At 38.8% G+C, this 13,129-nt stretch overlaps 1 protein-coding gene across 1 annotated transcript in view; it reads right to left on the minus strand.

Annotated features, from left to right (window-relative positions):
* Positions 1-344: 344 nt before the first annotated feature.
* The window catches only part of CEP44 (centrosomal protein 44), a 130,733-nt gene continuing 117,948 nt past the window's right edge, over positions 345-13,129 (minus strand). The window contains exon 16 of the mRNA XM_060155804.1: positions 345-510. The gene's annotated coding sequence lies outside the window, so the exon portion shown is untranslated. The remainder of the gene's footprint in view (positions 511-13,129) is intronic.

The raw sequence follows: 13,129 nt of genomic DNA on the forward strand, positions 1-13,129 counted from the left end.
ATTTATTTGATCTATAATTGGATACTTCCCATAAAGAAAGTCTTTACCCAGATGGCTTCACTGGTTAATTCTCTCAAATATTTAAGGAGGAAGCAATTCCAATGTTACGCTGACTCTCCCAGAATACAGAAGAAGCCAATTCCCAATTTATAACCTTGATTTCAAATACGGACCTTAAAAATAAAACAGTTATTTGACCAGCAAAAATGGGTTTATTCGGGAATAGCAGAGGAATAGCAATTCAGGAAAAGCAAGCTATGGCAAAAGCCATAGGCAAGTCCAACACACAACAAAAAGGAATGTTATTTTCTAGAGAGAAAAGGAGCAAAATGGAAAGGGTTATTTTGAAAAAAGTCCATCGGAGAAAAGTGAGAGTTCAGGGTGATGACGGTTTCTCACTGGCTGAGTTGCTGGGGTAGTCAATTTCTTGTAGGAGACACCATGTACATCTTTTCCTGTTGGGACCTGTGATGGATGATTCTTTCCTGTTGATGATTCTTCTGTTGGGGTCTGCAATTGACAATGCTTCCTGTAATTGACATCAGGTGGTACTGCCTGAGAGCTCCCCCTTCTGGCTTCCTGACTCCATCTTAGTGAGGTTTTCCTTTATTAATTTTCACCAAAACCTTCCAAAGACATTTTTTTTTTTTTTTTTTTTTGTGGTACGCGGGCCTCTCTCCCGTTGCGGAGCACAGGCTCCGGACGCGCAGGCTCAGCGGCCATGGCTCACGGGCCCAGCCGCTCCGCGGCATGTGGGATCTTCCGGGACCGGGGCACGAACCTGTGTCCCCTGCATCGGCAGGCGGACTCTCAACCACTGCACCACCAGGGAAGCCCCAAAGACATTATTTTAAAAAGTGTAGCTCAATAACACTTGTGCCACAATAAACACAAAAATTCTAAATAAGTTAGCAAAAAACTCTTCCACATCAAAAAATAACAGAAATCAACAAATTGGTTAATATAGTAATTAAATTTGGTCTAATATTCAAATTGAATCAGTGAAATTATCATATTAACGAAATAACTTTAAAAATCATTTTAATATATGCAGAAAAAATACAAGTATCCACAAAGTACAGCATATTAATATTGAAAAGTTTTTCAAAATCTTTTCTTCTGCAATTGGGAACAAATCAAGGATGTCCACTCTCTCTCCTTTTATTTTAAATTGTACTGAATGGTCAATCCAGTGCAATCAGGCAATGAAGGGAAATGGCATTGTAAAACATTGGAAAGGAAAAGATAAAACTATCATTGTTTGCAATGGATGTGACTATCAATGAGCAAAAGTCTAAGAAATTTAAATTATTAGAATTAACGATGACTTTAGCGTTGTAGACTACCAAAAAGTGGCCACAATTCTTTGCAGCTTCTCCCAATGAGAGGTGGAGTCTATTTCTCCAACCCTGAATGTGGGTTGGCCTTGTGACCTCCTTTGTCACAACAGTGCAGGAGAATCGATATTGTGTGATTTCGGGAGAGGCCTTCGCATGTTTCTGCTCTTGTGCATGGAATCCCGCCACCTCATGAACAAGCCTGAAGCTAACCTGCTGGTGGATGAGACATCACATAGGGAAGAACCAAAACCCTCCTATTAGCCAGTTCCCAGCCATCCCCCCAGCCGGCAGCAGATACATGAGTGAGCCCCACTGAAAGATTAGCCAAGCCTGACTCAAAGCAGCTGAGCCCAGCCCAAATCACCAACCTCCAGAATTGCAAGGTAAATAAATTGTTGTTTTAATCCATGAATGTATGGGTTCTTTGTTATGCAACAAATGCTAACTAATGCAGGAAGGCTCTGAAAACAAAGAGAGTATAGAAAAATATGAGAAATTCCTAAAACCAGGAAAAAAATATATATAGTATGTTCAACAGCGTAAAAATTACCAAGTAGACTCTGGCTTTGATGGGCTTCAAGAAAGAAAGAAAGAAGGAGAAGAAGGAGAAGAAGAAGAAAAGAGGAGAGGGGGAAATGGAAGGAAGAAAGAAAGAAAACTAAAAAAAGCTTGACTGAATGCAAAAAAAAAGAATCGTCTCACTGATGGCATAAGAAAGCTATCCAGGCAATCAGAATTTAAGGGACCAAGATGCTGGAGAGAAGATAAACCCACTGAAATGAGCATGGTGTTTCTGCTATTTTCTGTTGAGACACCACCAGTTTGTAAAAGCACAGAGATGCTTTTACTGAGCAGAGCATGGTTGCTAAACTGCAGAGAAGTAGAATAGAACAGACTTAAAAGAGTTACATGGCGCGGAGAAATGGAGCTTAGGACTATCAAACAGCCAGGACTTAAGAGGAAAAGATTGTGGAAAGAAAGGATATACAGAAAAGAAAGCCCAACGATCTGAGCCAGTTTCCCCCCAAGCCATTCGCAGCTTGGTTTGAGAGACAGGCAAACTTGGTGAAAAGCTAAGCATAGCTCTCATCAGTATCACTACGTGAGGGAGAAAACAGTAAGAGCCAGTTCCCATTATGGTGGTGAGGTAATAAAAAATAGCCCAGGCTTTCATCTGAGGCCCCCAAAAGGTTATACTTTATAAGTAAGGGCAAACCAGAAATAGAGACCAGGCCTTATGAAGACTAAAACCCAGACTCAAATCAGCTTAATATCGTATTAGATTTAACTGATATAATATTATTCTCCTGGTCTGCCATATGCTATTAAAAACCTTCTCTGGAGAAAAATTATCAGCCAAAGCTTCCATAACTTTTCATACACAATTTCTAGCATTCCAATACAAATTAATATACATAAAAACAGATAGTGATAAAATAATAATGTATTTTTAAAGACAGTCCCTAAGGGCCAGATATTGCAGTCATCAGAAACAGACTTTAAAATAATTATGATTAGTATATTTAAAAATTAGATGACAAGATTGGGAATTTTGCTAAAGAACTAGAAATAATAAGAGTCCTAGAACTGAAAATACAATAACGGAAATTTAGAAAACAATAGATGAAATTAAAGATTAGACATAGCTGAAGAGAGGAGTTGTGAGTCTGATCTGTGAATAAGAAAATAGGTCAGCAGAAAATGTCTAGATTGAAACAAAAAGAGGAAGGGGGATGAGAAATACGGAAAACAGTATAAAGGAAATATAGACCTTCAAACAGTCTAACATGGGTGCAATTAGAGTCCTAGAAAAGAAGGAAACAGAAATTGAGGTAGGAGCAATATTTGAAGCCAATGTTCAAGAATTTTCCAAAAGTAATTCAGGCTTCTGATTCAAGAATCAATATAAATGACAAGAAGAAAAGCATGCCTTGCCAAATAGATAGTAAAACCCACTGAAAACCAATGACCGAATGAAATCTTAAAACCAGCCAGAGGGAAGCAAAGGAGCAAAAATAAAATTGGCAACAGACTTCTTACCAGTAACTGCCTAAGTCAGAAGACAATGAAATAATGTTTCAAAGTTTCAAAACAAACAAAAAACCTAGAGTTCTACATGCAGAAAAAAAAAAATCTTTCAAAATTGAAGGTGCAATAAAGATATTTCCAGAAAAAACAAACAACTGGGAGAACTTATCACAACAGATCCACATTCAAAGAAATACAATCAAGGAGTTTTTCAGGCAGCAGAAAGGATCCCCAGATGGAGAAAGAGAAATGCAGGGAGATATGAAGGATATTGGAAAAGGAAAGGGAAGTGAGGAAATAGAAATAAGTATTTATTTTATTAAGCAATGAAACTACTGACTTTCAGGATTTAACATATATGAAAGCACAGAAGTTAAGAGTAAATAGAGTTAAGGTGCTCTAAGGTATCTGTATTTTCTAAAATTTGGTTAAAAGCCACTAATTAATATTAGATATCAATAAATCAAGCATGCCTATGGTAATATATAAGATAAATCATGTATAACCAGTAAGCTAATTGAGAAGAGATCTTAATAATAATAATTAGCTGATGAGTCCAAAGGAAAGAAGAAAAAACAGTACATATAATGGTGGACCCAATAGAACACAAACAGGTCTTTGAGTGAGCAAATCGTAATTTGTCATCCCACACTTCTCTTTACATCCCGCTTGGTTTCCCCCCGCAGTTAGGACAAAAATTCTCATTTGAGTTATTGTAAGGAAGACAGAATAGACATAGTTTTCTCCAAGGAACAGAACTGTGAATAAGTGGAGGTCCAAGTGATGTGGTATAAGGTACCATCAGAATTAGGATACTCCAAATGAAATACATTTGCCCTGGAAGCAGAATATTCATTGCTCATTGAGATGATGGAGGCTGATACCAGTTAGCCACCTATTAGGGATATTGTGCACAGCATTTCTACCTAAGTGGGAAATTGGACCAAAAGAGCTTTAAATCTCTTTTAACTTTTGTTTCTATTCTATGCACTATATAGTGGTCTTTGCAGTTTAGTTTATACAAAGTAAATACCATCCATGATAATGTTGATACTTTTCCTTAGTCACAAAAGGTCATTATGGTATTCCTGCACTATTTTGCTTCCTTTCTAACTTTTTTAATGTCTGGTTTCCCCTATCTATTTAATAGATGAAGTATTTGGTAGGAGGCTTTCCAGAACTGTGTACCTACTTTGCTGCTTCCCCATCGTATAGCCAGGTGCCTACTTCCAGCCTACGGCAGGGACCTTTTCAAATGAATCACGGAGGCTGCCTAATTTTGGATAAATCCAAAGACTACTTTATTCAGATTGTGTGGCAAAAGGCTCACAAAATGTTAGTTGATTAATGGCCTGCTCCATTCTTCCTGCCCATGGGGATGGGAGGGGGGAGGTTTTCTTGGCAAGGAGGATGTTTTGAGCACTGTTTTCTTAAGTAAACTTTATCACCCTTATCTAATGGCTGCTCAAGTATTATGGTGAAAATGATTTTTTTGGTCACTTCCTATGTCTTACCAGTGAGGGGATGTTGAAAGTTTACAGGAACAACACAAGCAGACACCTAGGGTTTTATGGGCATGAATGTGCTGCCTTATATGAAACTGAGTCAGAAAGTTGCATCTTTCTGGTCTTTGATCTTTTGTTTTCCTCATCCCTCTGACCCACTTCTACTGCCCCAAATCAAGTTCTCATAACATCTTACATGTGCTAAAGTAATTTTACTTTTCTCATTAACTGCTCTTAAGTCCCCAGTGTCTATTAACCCGAAATACTGATGTGGTGTAACCTAACATATGCTCTAACTGGGTCACTCCCCGGCTCAGAACCTTCTGCCTTCTGTTTCCAGAGGCATGAAGTCCAGACCTCCAGCCGAACATTCCAGGCCTTTCCCAATCTGACCACCACTCACCAGTCCTGCCTTATCTGAGCTCATCCTTATCAAATTATAGGCTTCCCCAAATCCAGCCCCACCCCACCCCAGCTTTTGCTTATTCTCTTCCCTTTTTATCCTCATCTGTAAATCTTCTCTACATTGAAAGGAGAAGGAGAATGTGCCAGGGTATGTTTTGGCTAGAATTCCTGCAAGTGGAAGAAAATTAAAATTGGGGGTGGGGGAGGCGATGATGGAAGTTTTAGGGTAAAGATGCTAGGAAAAAAATTTGGATAAATTTCAGAGAAACATGGTTTTCATATTTAGCCTAGTATAAAAGCATAAGGAATAGATTTCTGAATTACCTGCATACAGATGTTTGTAATCATTGTTGATTCAGATGCAACTGAACAATGAATAAGCTTTTCTTATTATAATCACAGCACCTAAGACAGAAAAGCAGGCCTTTCCATGGTGCCCAATACCTCGCTGGTTAAGTGCTTATCACATAGTTAAGTGCTTTTTTACATGTTGGTTCACCTGAACTGTTTAGTGGTGAGGGGTGATCAGTCATAACCCGAAACGGCCCATCCACCATAGGGCTTTATCCCTGCCAATTCTTTCTTTGTGTTCTAAAACGTCTAAAACAAGTCAGGCACCAGGGTTGCTGGGTTGCTCGGTCTCTCAGCATCATTTCACACACAGGATGACAGAGTCCTGCTTAGTCCCTGCTTCCCATTATCTTTTTCATCTAATTACCAGTTGTGGTGAGTGACTAATGAGGATTGCTGAACTCCGAGCAATCCTATTTTTCTTGTCATTGCTGTAAAATATTCAAAACTTAAAAAAAAAAAAAACCAACAAAAAACTAAGCAGAATAACACTATTTGGAGAGCTCTACACACACATACACGCAAACGCACACCCTGATTGGGTAGAAAGCCAGAAACAAGAGAAATGGCAGATTTCCAATACAACTTCCTCATTTTTAAAATAATTCTTATTGGAGTCTAGTTGATTTACAATGTTGTATTAGTTTCTGCTGTACAGCAAAGTGAATTAGTTATACGTATACATATATCCACTCTTTTTTAGATTCTTTTCCCATATAGGTTATCACAGAGCATCGAGTAGAGTTCCCTGTGCTCTACAGAAGGTCCTTATTAGTTATCTATTTTATATATAGTCGTGTGTATGTGTCAGTCCCAGTTCTCCCATTTTATCCTTCCCTCCCCCTTTCCCCGCTTGGGAACCGTAAGTTTGTTTTCTATACCTGTGACTCTATTTCTAAGACTTTCTCTTTTAATAGGCTCCTCACTTTTAGATGTTTCTAAGGCAAATGCTAGTATCTTGTTTCATTCACCTCTTCATGGCTCCTTAAGCATTTTATAGAAAAGAGAAGAGGCTGAGTCAGCCCAAGTAATTCTCAGTCATAAGCTTCCCTGAGTCCATCCCTGCTTGTGTTCTCCCCCTTTACACCGAAACAAAACGTAAATAAAGGGGAAAACTAGCCCTTCTTTAAACTCCCCCTTGTTTAACTTAAATATAGTCAATCAACCCTGTTGTGTTTCAGCTTATTTGTGACAAATCTTACTTTAATGACGTTTCAACCTGCATGTAAAAAACTAAAGCAATAAAGTACTTTTCTATTCTTCCCTGTCCCTCTATCTCAAGAAAGAGACAATCTTGCTTTACTTTAATTTAGTGCTCTGTTACAGTCTAAACCAGTCCTTTCTACCCATAGAAGAGAAATTTGTAAGGAAAGTTAAATAATTTTCTTAGGGCTCTGAAGTAGGGTATTTCCTGAGTGAATTTTTAAACTACATTTAATGTTGTAAATTCCAAGAATAGTAATAGATCTACCTTCAGTTCACATACATTTACTGAATAACCTCCTTGTTTCAAGCACAGCCCTAGAAACCAAGCAGCCAAGGATGAATAAGTTATATGTCTGCCTTCAAGGAGCTCACAATCATGTTTGGGAAGCAAACATGTAGAGGAAAAAATTACAATTCCATGCTATAAAGATTGTAACAGATTTCTGTACAAGGTGGATGGGAAAATTGTAACGGAAACTCTGCTTGGGTGGGTCAGGGAAGGAGAGACTTCATAAAAAGGAGACACTTGAGCCCAGCCTTGACAGATTTTTAAGAATTTGGAGGAAGATGTTCCAAGGAGAGGGAAAGTGCATAATTGGTTCAACAAACTAAAATCAGTTCCTTATGATTTCAGCATAAAACTTAGGGTTGAAAGCTGGTGTAAAGCATCCTGTGAGTCATTCTAAGAGGTCTGCACTTTATTTTGGCAGTTGGGGACCTTTCCTGGACGTTGAGAAGAAGTAATATGGACTTATTTGTGTTTGAGAAGATGAGCTTGGGGTGGTTTCAGAATGGAATAGATAAAAGCTGACCTGAAAATCTGGGTAACTTAGTGGGAAAATATCACAAAATTCCATAGAAGAGATGATAGAGGCTTCAGTACATGCAGTAACCATGGAGATGAAGAGGTAAACACAGACAGGGGCACAGTTAGGAATCAGAATCAGCAGTGCCACATGAGAAATGAGCAGTGACAAGGAAGACAACTCAAAGTTTAAAAAAACCACAGAGTTTATAAAAGCATCATCAGCATCACTGAAATGCAACAGTAACATCAGCAACCTTGAACCAGAATCATTCTTTTCAGCACATTTTGAAACTGATTATTTCCTCCACAGCCACATGAGGCAGGGCTCAACTATCAAATCTACTTATTTTTAATAAATAGGGAAATGGACAGATCTGGGAAGAAAGGATGGCAGGTCAAGAGTGAAACGGTGTCTCATCATTCCCATCCTGGAGAGGTTTTCTGACTCTCATAGTTACTATTATTAGAGATGATAGTGTCTCCAGTGTGTGTTTCACAAATTACATTTCTGCAGAAGAGATTATAGGGAAAAACATGAGTTTGGGCTCTTGGTTTCAAGAGAAAACAATTGTAAGGACATCAAGGTGTCTTCCAGAACTCGAGGGCAGGAATGCAGCTGATGGCTGGCAGGAACACCTGGGACCAAGATCTCCAAAATATCGGCACTGCCCATTTCTTCTCATCTATTTGAATTTTCTCTCTGTTTCTCTCTCTGAAGACTTGCTTTTATCAATGTCAGATTTCATTTTCTCTGAGGGCATTAATTTTTTTTCAAAGAAAGGACAAATTACAGCTACTGGGATTCTCTTCAATTGATATTCAATTTACTAAAGTAAAAAATTCTAAAACTTAGTTTCCCTTAAGCCCTTAATCATATATATATATGTATATACATCATATACTTGTATTTATAAATTTAGTAGAATTTAACAATAACTTTCAAATTGGTCTTTGACGGCTCTTTGAGTCACTCAAGTTACAGAATTCAGTACACACACAGGCTTCTCACAAATTAATTTAATTGCCTTCAACATTTTGGATGCATCCGTAAGATTAATACATTTGTTGCCTGATCCGACCTGACAAGTGAAGTTTCCCCCAAGTACTTTCTCAAGTATTTACACTACTGTAGTAAACCTAATATATTAAATTCATAAATATGATAAATCTGAAGTCCCCTCAAGCATCTCAGCAGTCTTTACAATCTTAGAAAAAAAGTCTCTCTTGTTTTGCAACATACATCCCAAGTTCAAATCAGTTCTTTAATTATGATTTTAAATTAGAATTTAAAAACCTCAACTGTCAGATTCTCTAACAAGCTAAATGTGGTAGCAACCTTTAAGCTGGCCCCCCATGACCCTCCCCTCCTGGTATTCACATTCTTGTGCAATACCCTCCCCTTGGAGGGCTAGCATTTAGTGACTTCTAGTGGATAGAATGCAAGAGAAGTGATGCTATGTTACTTCCAAAATGAGGTTATGAAAAAACTGCCTTCTCTCTTTGGTGACCTCCTACCTCTCTTGATTGCTCACTCTGAGGTAGCCAGCTGCTGTGCTGTGAGCTTCCCTATGGAAGACCCATGTGGCAGGGAACAAGAGGGAAGCCTTCAGGCAACAGCCAGTGAGGAGCTGGGACAATCAGATCAACAAACCATGAGGAACTGAATCTCGTGAGCAACCAGGTGAATGAACTTCGAAGCAGAACCACCCTCTCCCTGCCCTCAGTTGAGCCTTCAAATGAGACTGCAGCCCCAGCTGACAGCTCGACTGCAGCCTTGAAGAGACTTTGAGGCAGAGGTATTCAGCAGAGCTGCACCTTGATTCCTGATCTACAGAAACTGTGAGACAATAAATACTTGTGCCTTTAAGCCACAAAGTTTTGGAGTCATTTGTTATAAATATGTACTCGTCAGGGTTCTCCAGAAAAGCAGAACCAATAGCTTGTGTGCGTGCGCGTGTGTGTGTGCAGTGTGTACACAGAGAGGAAGAGAGACAGAGAACTGGCTAGTCCAAAGAGCAGACTGACCAGACGGTAGTTCCAAAAAGAGTTCACGCTGCAGCCTTGAGTCCAAAAGCAGTCTGGCAGGGAGCACGTTGAGGGTGGGGTGGTTGGCAGAACTCCACCCTCTTTGGAGGACCTCAGTCTTTTCTCCTAAGGCCTTCAACTGAGGCCCATCCACTCTATGGAGGGTCCTCTGCTTTGCTCCAAGTCTACTGATTTAAATGTTAATCATATCTAAGAAATGCCTTCACAGCAACATCTAGACTGGTGTTTGACCAGACAGCTGGGCACCCGAGCCAAGTCTCAAGCTGACATATGAAATCAACCATCACAGCATCAATAAATAATTTACACATATTAAAACTATAAATAATTTATTACCAAACGTAAGCATATTTTTCCTACATTAATACCAAAGTATGTACTTAACCATGTCTATATTTAACTTTAAACCTCTTCAAGGAGATTGTTTTGTGACTCAGAGAAGAACTGGTATTGTCATCTCAGTGTGTCAAGGTTGCTACTGACCTGTGTGATTTGGGGTCAGGATGAAAGGTCTGGGACAGCAGACATACAGACTGATACCGTTCCTGCCTCTGAAAGCAGGCTTCAGACATTCCTTTAGCATATATTTCCATCTGATTTGGATAAATGGAATTTTACCACCTGAGGCTTCAGCTACATTTTTTTCACCATTTAATCGGATTTTGTATTTTTTTGTTTGTTTCCTTTTAGATTTAGGTATATCTGTTGGAGCTTGCATATCCTTCACGCTTTTGTTTGACTCAAATACCACAGTAGTAACTGCATCCTGGCTTGTCCTGTCCACAGAGTAGAAAATATGGCCACTAATAGCTCCCATGCTTCTACCTTTATACCTACATGTCTGGCATCCTGAAAGATATTAACTTCATTTCTATTTCTAAAACTGTTGTAAGGATTCCAGTTGATCTGGTCCAGGTATGTCCTGTCCAATGAAAAAAGACACACAGCCAGGGCCAGATAGGCAAGGGCCAACCATATTACATTCTAAGCTTGGCACGTGATTTAAGTTGCATATGAACAGCATGTTTTACTCCGTAGTCTGTATTAAGAATTCTGAAAAGTAACTTGCTGGGATAAGGTCTAAAAGCAAACAAGGAATGATCCTACAGGTAAGAATTCTAGGCACTAGAGGAAGATAAAGAGGTACTTTTAGATGTAGAGACTCTGGTAGCCATAAAGTTGGGGACTGGAGCATGGCTGCTCTAGGCCTACTTGTCAATACCAAGCAGAAAAATACTTATTTGCTGCTTTCTGCTACCTGGATTGTCTTAAATATTTGAACATGATGATCTGAAAGTTGAAGACAGGTTTTCTTCTTCCTTTTCCCTTCACTGTAATAAAGTAAGAGCTATCGTAAGGACATCAAATTAAAATTTCTAATGATTGACTTTTAGAAGACATAGAAGCAATAGAATCAAGAAGAGAAATGAGAATAAAGGAAATCGATTCCTAGGTAACTCTTTAAGCACTGAATGGGTTCTTTCCTCAGAATTACCTTTTTATAAATAGGAGACACATACATGCCCTGCATTCAGTCTCAGGATGGGCATGTAAATCTTACACCAGTTATGTGGAATTCATAACTTTGGCTGGCTACCATCTTTTCCTCTTAAATTAATCATATGCGGAGCTCAGAACTTACCGCCACGGCTGGGGACTAGAAGTGTCATTTAACCATGTGCTCCTTGGAAGCTCTCACATGATTAAGTATGTATATCCAGTTCTAAGAAAGAGTAAAGATTTGGTTACTAGAGCAGAATGGAGCTTTCATCAATCTTGAGAAATAAAAATGAAGCTGGAGGAATCAGGCTCCCTGACTTCAGACTATACTACGAAGCTACAGTAATCAAGACAGTATGGTACTGAGACAAAAATAGAAATATAGATCAATGGGACAGGATAGAAATCCGAGAGATAAACCCATGCACATATGGTCACCTTGTCTTTGATAAAGGAGGCAAGAATATATAATGGAGAAAAGACAGCCTCCTCAATAAGTGGTGCTGGGAAAACTGGACAGCTACATGTAAAAGAATGAAATTAGAACACTCCCTAACACCATACACAAAAATAAACTCAAAATGGATTAAAGACCTAAATGTAAGGCCACACACTATAAAACTCTTAGAGGAAAACATAGGCAGAACACTCTATGACAAATCACAGCAAGATCCTTTTTGACCCACCTCCTAGAGAAATGGAAATAAAAACAAAAATAAACAAATGGGACCTAATGAAACTTAAAAGCTTTTGCACAACAAAGGAAACCGTAAACAAGACAAAAAGACAACCCTCAGAGTGGGAGAAAATATTTGCAAACAAAGCAACTGACAAACGAAGCAACTCCAAAATACACAAGCAGCTCATGCAGCTCAATATCAAAAAACAAACGACCCAATCCAAAAATGGGCAGAAGACCTAAATAGACATTTATCCAAAGAAGATATACAGGTTGCCAACAAACACATGAAAGGATGCTCAGCATCACTAATCATTAGAGAAATGCAAATCAAAACTACAATGAGGTATCACCTCACACTGGTCAGAATGGCCATCATCAAAAAATCTACAAACAATAAATGCTAGAGAGGATGTGGGGAAAAAGGAACCCTCTTGCAGTGCTGGTGGGAATGTAAATTGATACAGCCACTATGGAAAACAGTAGAGAGGTTCCTTAAAAAACTAAAAATAGAACTACCATATGACCCAGAATTCCCACTACTGGGCATATACCCTGAGAATACCATAATTCAAAAATAGTCATGTACCACAATGTTCATTGCAGCACTATTTACAATAGCCAGGACATGGAAGCAACCTAAGTGTCCATCAACAGATGAATGGATAAAGAAGATGTGGCACAGATATACAATGGAATATTACTCAGCCATAAAAAGAAAAGAAATTGAGTTATTTGTAGTGAGGTGGATGGGCCTAGAGTCTGTCATACAGAGTGAAGTAAGTCAGAAAGAGAAAAACAAATACCATATGCTAACACATATATATGGAATCTAAAAAAAAAAAAAAAAAAAAAGGGTTCTGAAGAACCTAGGGACAGGACAGGAATAAAGATGCAGATGTAGAGAATGGACTCGATGACACAGGGAAGGGTAAGCTGGGATGAAGTGAGAGAGTCGCATGGACATATATACACTACCAAATGTAAAACAGATAGCTAGTGGGAAGCAGCCGCATAGCACAGGGAGATCAGCTCGGGGCTTTGTGACCACCTAGAGGGGTGGGATAGGGAGGGTGGGAGGGAGATGCAAGAGGGAGGAGATATGGGGATATATGTATATGTATAGTTGATTCACTTTGTTATACAGCAGAAACTAACACAACATTGTAAAGCAATTATACTCCAATAAAGATGTTAAAAAAAAAAAAGAAAGGAAGCTTTCTTTGCTGAACTAGATATGAGTCACATACAATTTTCCTGT

This window comes from Lagenorhynchus albirostris, chromosome 7, assembly GCF_949774975.1.
Source record: "Lagenorhynchus albirostris chromosome 7, mLagAlb1.1, whole genome shotgun sequence".
In the NCBI taxonomy this organism is placed as follows: Eukaryota; Metazoa; Chordata; class Mammalia; order Artiodactyla; family Delphinidae; genus Lagenorhynchus; species Lagenorhynchus albirostris.